Source organism: Festucalex cinctus, chromosome 10 (genome assembly GCF_051991245.1).
Source record: "Festucalex cinctus isolate MCC-2025b chromosome 10, RoL_Fcin_1.0, whole genome shotgun sequence".
Taxonomy (NCBI): domain Eukaryota; kingdom Metazoa; phylum Chordata; class Actinopteri; order Syngnathiformes; family Syngnathidae; genus Festucalex; species Festucalex cinctus.
The window spans coordinates 1,579,570-1,587,500 of NC_135420.1; positions in this window are offsets into that span (position 1 = coordinate 1,579,570).

The window sequence follows — 7,931 nt, forward strand, 5'->3', positions numbered from 1 at the left end:
CTCATGAAACTTTACACACACATCAGGCTTGTCATAAGCATGAATATTTTAGAGATTTCTTATTAAATTTGCAATAAATGCTTCAATAGCGCCCTCTAGACATTTTTATGAAGTCTTTCCGATTATATGATTCAGCTTGATGTGTGAATATTGGCAGGCATGCCTAATATATTCAAAAAGTATTCTATATAGCCATGTGCCAATCCATTTTGATTTTATTTTGTTAATTGTGCATCATTTTTGGCCTTTCCATGAAACTTTACAAACACAAAGCATGGCAAAAACGTTTAAAATTTAGATTGTTTCCTATTTGACAGTACCCCAACATGCCAGTACCCCGACGTGCAAATACCCCAACGTTGCCCGGGTTGCGAGGGCCCTTTATAGCTGCTCGCAGCTCTAGTTATTATTATTCTTCTTCTTATTATTATTATTATTCTCCGCAAACGATCGCATTTTAGAGACACTAAACGTGAACGAAAACTCACCAAACTTTACACACACGTCAGGCCTGGCGAAAAATTTTATATTTTAAAGTCGCCATACATGATAACAGAAAAATGGCTCCTTCGCGCCCCCTACATAGGTTAAACGGATCCCAGGTCCGCTACGATTGTCCTACGGATATGAAAATTTTGTGGCACCTGTAGCACATCCAGATGAACAAAAACCTCTTTCATGTGTGTACCCTAAAATAGACAGGAAGTGAGGTATGATCATTTAAATGTCCAATTTTGGCCCATTTTTGCACATTTACAGGGGTCATACTTTCGCCCGCTTCTCCTACACGGTAAACCCGATTGACTTCAAACTTGGGCTGTACCATCTCAACACCTGGGACAACATCATGGTAAAAAATCTAAAGTTTCTAACATACTATATGACGGGGGCGAGGCATCAAATTTAGAGTTTCAAAATTCTTACTTAATGAAGCATTCCCGGCTGTACGTTTCACCGAGAGTTACCAAAATTTGAGGACATATGTAACAGCCCTCGAAGTACAAAAAACTCTTTTTGAACCATATGCTAAACCTAACAGGAAGTCCGCCATTTTGATTTACTTTGGAACGTGTGGCCATTTTTTGGGCCATTTCATAGGGGTCTTATTTTAACGAACTCCTCCTACAGAGCTTATCCGATCATCTTCAAACTTGGTGTGATTCATCTTAAGATGTTGACGATGAAAAGTTATTGAAACCTTTTTATTTCATCGCACGCTGTTGCCGTGGCATGCACTTTTTGCAAACGAAAAAAAATCCTTCTTAATGAAGCATTCCCAGTTGTACGAAGCAGCTAGAGCTACGAAAATTTGTAGACATATGTAACAGCCGAAGATGTACAAAAAATTCTCTTGGTGCCATGTGCTAAACCCAACAGGAAGTCCCCCAGGGGCCAGGCATCACATTTTGAGCTAAAAAACTCCTCTTTAACGAAGCATTCCCGGTTGTACGTTTTACCTAGAGTTACCAAAATTTGAAGACATATGTAACAGGTCTCGAGGTACAAAAAACCCTTTCTTGTGCAATTTGCAATAAACCGCGCCCTCTATACATTTTTATGGAGCATTTCCGATTGGATGATTCAAGCGCGAAATAACTAAAGATGACTTGACTTGACCTAGATTTGTGAAAACTCAGAGGCATACCTATTAGTCTAAGACCTACAAAAAGTATTCTGTAGCCGTATGCTAAACCTAAAAGGAAGTCCGCCATTTTGAATTTATTTTGGGAATTGCACACCATATTTTGCGTTTTGATTAAACTTTGCACACACAAGGCTTGTCAAAAACATTTTAGATGGTCCTTGTCCTATTTGACAGTACCCCAACGTGCCAGTACCCCGACGTGCAAGTACCCCAACGTGGCCCATGTTGCGAGGGCCCTTTATAGCTGCTCGCAGCTCTAGTTATTCTTTTTCTTTGTTATTATTCTTTTCCGCAAACAATCACATTTTTGAGACACTAAACGTGAACGAAAACTCACCAAACTTTACACGCAGATTGGGCCTGGCGAAAAATTTGATATTTTAAAGTCGCCATACATGATAACAGAAAAATGGCTCTGTAGCGCCACCTACATAGCTTAAACGGATCCCTGTCCCGCTATGATTGTCCTACGGCTATGAAAATTGTGTGGCACCTGTAGCATATCCAGATGAACAAAAACCTCTTTGATATGTGTACCCTAAAATAGACAGGAAGTGAGATATGAGTATTTAAATGTCCAATTTTGGCCCATTTTTGCACATTTACAGAGGTCATACTTTTGCCCGCTTCTCCTACACGGTTAATCCGATTGACTTCAAACTTGGGATGTACCATCTCAAGACCTGGGACAACACCATGGTAAAAGATCTAAAGTTTCTGACATACTATATGACGGCGGTGGGGCATCAAATTTAGAGTTTCAAAACTCTTACTAAACGTAGCATTGCCGGTTGTACGTTTAACCTTGAGCTACGAAAATTGGTACACATATGTAACAGACTATGATCTACAAAAAAGTCTGTTGGTGCCATATGCTAAACCCAACAGGAAGTCCGCCAGAGGCGGGGCATCAAATTTTGAGTTTCAAAATTCTTACTTAATGAAGCATTCCCGGCTGTACGTTTCACCTAGAGTTACCAAAATTTGAAGACATATGTAACAGCCCTCAAGGTACAAAAAACTCTTTTTGAACCATATGCTAAACCTGACAGGAAGTCCGCCATTTTGATTTACTTTGAAACGTGTTGCCATTTTTTTGGCCATTTCATAGGGGTCCTATTTTAACCAACTCCTCCTACAGAGTTTATCCGATCATCTTCAAACTTGGTGTGATTCATCTTAAGATGTTGACGATGAAAAGTTATTGAAACCTTTTTATTTCATCGCACACTGTTGCCGTGGCATGCACTTTTTGCAAACGAAAAAAAATCCTTCTTAATGAAGCATTCCCAGTTGTACGAAGCAGCTAGAGCTACGAAAATTTGTAGACATATGTAACAGCCCACGATGTACAAAAAAGTCTCTTGCTGCGTTGTGCTAAACCCAACAGGAAGTCCCGCAGGGGCTGGGCATCACATTTTGAGCTAAAAAAAACTCCTCTTTAACGAAGCATTCCCGGTTGTACGTTTCACCTATGATAATTTTGGAGGCATACATAAGAGCCCACGATGTACAAAAAAAGTCTCTTAGAACCATATGCTAAACCAAACAGGAAGTCCGGCATTTTGATTTACGTCGGGATTTGTAGCCATTTTTTGTGGCCTTTTTTAGGGGTCACATTTTAACGAACTCCTACGAAATTTATCCGACTGTCTTCCAACTTGGTGTGTTTCATCTTAAGATGTTTAAGATGCAAAGTTATCGAAAGTTTTTTTCATTTTGTCGCAAGCCGTTGCCATAGCGATGCATTATTTGCCAAGTAAAATGCTGATTTTTGTTTTTTTTTGTCTAAACGAGTTAAAACTCATGAAACTTTACACACACATCAGACTTGTCATAAACATGAACATTTTAGAGATTTCTTGTGCAATTTGCAATAAATGGCTCAATAGCGCCCTATAGACATTTTTATGAAGCTTTTTGAAATGTATGATTCAGCTAGATTTGTAAAAATTGGGATACCTATCAGCCTAAGACTGACAAAAAAGTTTCTAAAGCCATATGCTAAACCAAACAGGAAGTCTGCCATTTTGATTTACTTTGCTATTTGTAGCCATTTTTGGGGGCCTTTTATAGGCCTCATATTTTCTACAAAACTTATCAGATTGTCTTCATTCTTTGGCGTGTTTCCTCTGAAGATATTTAAGATGATAAGTTATTGACATTTTTTGTCACGCCTTTGCTCTAGCGATGCATTGTTTGCAAAGAAAAATGCTTTTTTTTTGAGAGTCTAAACTTGAGCGAAAACTCAACACTTTGCACACAGATCAGACCTCTCAAGAACATAAATATTTTAGAGATTTGTTGTACAATTTGTAATAAATGGCTCAATAGTGCCCTCTAGACATTTTTATGAAGTATTTCCGATTATATGATTCAGCTCGATGTGTGAATATTTGGAGGCACACCTAATACCTACAAAAATTATTCTATAGCCATGTGCCAAACCATTTTGATTTTATTTTGTTAATTGTGCATCATTTTTGGCCTTTCCATGAAACTTTGCAAGCAAAAAGCATGGCAAAAACATTTACAATTTAGACGGTTTCCTGTGAAACAGTACCCCAACATGCCAGTACCCCGACGTGCAAGTACCCCAACGTGGCCCAGGTTGCGAGGGCCCTTTATAGCTGCTCGCAGCTCTAGTTATTCTTCTTCTTTATTCTCCGCAAACGATCCCGATTTTGGGTACCTAAACATTCACGAAAACTCACCGAACTTTGCACACTCCTCAGGCCCGGCGAAAAATTTTATATTATGAAGTCGTCATAACAACGCGACTCTATAGCGCCCCCTAGCGTAGAAAAATAAAAACCAAGCCCGCCACGTTTGAGCTAGAGTAACGAAAATTGGCAGGCACGTGTAGCACCCCGAGATGCACAAAAAAAGTCTATTGGGACCATGTAGCTAAAATGTACAGGAAATGAGCTATGAATTTTTTAATGTCCAATTTTGGCACATTCACTGTGGTCATGCTTTTTCCCCCTCTGCAAACATTTTTCATCCAATTAACTTCAAACTTGGCATTTATCATCTCAAGATGTGAGAGAACAACTGGGCAAAAAGTCTTGCCTTTTCGAAATACTATATGATGGGGGCGGGGCATCAAATATTTCCTTTAAAATTTGATTTGTCCAGAAAGAGCAAATGCTTAATAACTCCCATGTTCAAGCTCCAAAAAATCTCAAACTTCTCAGGCAATGTAATAGTCACGGCCTGAAAACATCTATATGATAAAATTCAGTTATACATACAGCGCCACCTAGTGTTAACAATAAATGTCATACTTTACGTTTTTAGCTACTGCGCTGAGCTCGTTGAAGGGATCCAGTTGAAAATTGGTCAGAAAAGCCTTAAGATGTTGATCATGCCCCACACCGAATATTGTAACTTTTCGCCAAAGGGCGTGGCCGCTACGGTGCCGCAAAGTCTAAAGATTTTTCGTGACAATAAAAGCTGCATTAACTTGACCGAGATGATCCTATCTTCTCAAAATTTCACACATTTGATGAGAGTCCAGCCCTAAAGACATCTATGAACTTATATTTCATCTTACTGATAGCGCCACCTAGTGGCAATTTTTTTTCTTACGAATTTTCTTCTACGTTTTTCTCCAAACACGTTAACTGGACCTACCTCATATTTGCTCAGATGAGGGTTTCGGCCTTCATGATGTCACAACACGAAGTTTGTGAGTTTTTGCGAATCGCTGTGGGCATGGCTAAGCGCTGTTCGCCAAGAAAACAACGCCAGTTTTGAGGGTCTAAACATCTCTAAACGTCTAAACTCATGAAACTTGGCACACACATCTGGCCTGGTAAAATGAGCAATATTTTATTGTTGATTGTGCTATTTTTACAAAAATGACTCAATAGCGCCCCCTAGAAATTTTTAACGAAGCAGCCCCGGTTGTACGTTTAAGCAAGATCTTTGGAAATTCTTCGGTGTATGAGGGAGCCCAAGACCTACAAAAAAAGTCTCTTTAACCCATGTGCTAAAATGAACAGGAAGTGAGCTACGAATTTTTGAATGTCCCATTTTTGACGATTTTTGCACATTTACAGGGGGCATACTTTTGCCCACTTCTCCTACACGTTTCATCCGACTTACTTCAGACTTGACCTGGACCTTGTCAAGACCTGAGCCAACGACAGGGGGAAAAAATCTTGACTTTTCGAAATACTATATGATGAGGGCGGGGCATCAAAATTTGTGTTTCGCACTGAAAAATCCCAAACTTGACATGTATGTTTATAGTCAAGGCCTAAAGCTATCTCTATGACAGCATTCAGTTATATATTCAGCGCCACCAAGCCCTTGAGGCATGAAAGAAAAAATACCCCACTTACGGTATTTTTATAATAATTGTAAACACGTTTCGCAATGAAAAAGGATATGCTTGATAACTCCCCGGTACATGCTCCAAAAAATCCCCAACTTGACATGTATGTTTATCGTCAAGGCCTGAAGGTATCTCTATGACAACATTCAGTTATATATGCAGCGCCACCTAGCCCTTGAGGCAGAAAAAAAATACCCCACTTATGGTATTTTTACAAAAATTGTAAACTCATTCTCAGTGTGATAACTAAGTCATTTATGAATATTCTTTTACTTTCCACCACTCAAAATGTTCACTGGAATCAGACCTATCCAAACATCCGTATTTTTTATTTAGTTTTATTTATTTTTGATAGCCTCTATGGACGTTAAAAGCAGTATCATGAATGAAGGATATGCTTAATAACTCCCCGGTACATGCTTCAAAAAATCCCAAACTTGACATGTATATTTATAGTTAAGGCCTGAAGGTATCTATGACAAAATTCAGTTATAAATACAGCGCCACCTAGTCCTTGAGGCATAAAAAAAAACCCAACAACCCCACTTACGGTATTTTGTACAAAATTTGTGAACTCATTGTAAGTGTTATAATTAAGTCATTTATGAATATTCTTTTACTTTCCACTACTCGAGATGTTCACTGGTATCAGACCGATCCAAACATATGTACTTTTTTATTTTGTTTTATTTATTTTTGATAGCGTCTATGGACAATAAAAGCAACATCGTGCAATGAGTACGAGCAATGATTGGTAGGGGTGTCCCGATACACCTTTTTCCACTTTCGATCCGATACCGATATTTCAGCCTCAAGTACTGTCCGATACCGATATCAGTCCGATACCATATCAGTAGGGGTGTCCCGATGCAACGCTTTCTACTTCCGATCCAATACTGATATTTTAGCTTAGAGTACTGTAAATTAACAATATCAGTCCGATACCACATCAGCAGGAATGATAGGTTTGTTTTAGTATGAAATGTTAGAAGAAACTTGATCAAGTGATATTTAAATAAGGAATAATCAGCACCTTAAGTATGAGAAAATATGACCCGTTTATTCTTAAATTTGGATTACCTAACTGCAACAATAAGTATGTCGTGCATTTTAATAAAATAAATACAAAATAAAAGACCCTGAGAAATAACCCGAAAAAAGTAAACAAAAACAAATTGTACTCTTTGAAGTTCAACATATTATATATATATATATATATATATATATATATATATATATATATATATATATATACATATACATATATATATATGTATAAAATTACACACTCAGTGTATGGTCACTCTGGCAGCGGGCGGGACAAAAAAAATATATAACCAACACAATATTGTCAACTCTCTCACTGCTCAACGTGTCCCAAGCTCCAATTTAAAATAAATAAAAATGAATATGTAACTATAATAAAAGTAGAAAAACAGTTGGTTAATTTCACTATTCCTCCATCTTCCCTTTCTGCAGACCAAGCATAATGTGGAGATTCTTTTTTAAGAAGATGAGCATTTCAGCATGCCGCCCCGTCAGCTTGCTTCTATACTATGCTCCTCTATGATAAATGAAGTTGCTCTGAGCTCCAGATGTCCGTGGTGAAGCTAACGGCGTTAGCATTTGCCACATAAGCCGCTATACACCTTTGAACGTCACCATGCAGCTGCGGTATAGTTTTATCGACGAAATAGTGGCGGCTCGAAATAACGTAGCGAGGCTTGAGCTGCTCAATTACATTTAAAGCCGACAGTACTAACGATTGACAGGCTGGCCATCAAGCACAATAAATTAAGCGATCTTTTCAGTGATACTTACGTGAAGCCTTTTTGCCGTCCCGTGGGAGTTTCTTACGGTGTGAAAGTGATTCCGACACCGTCGGACACCGTCTTATTATTTTCGCCTTGGTTCTCTTCTCAAAATCCTCATGCTCTCATTTGT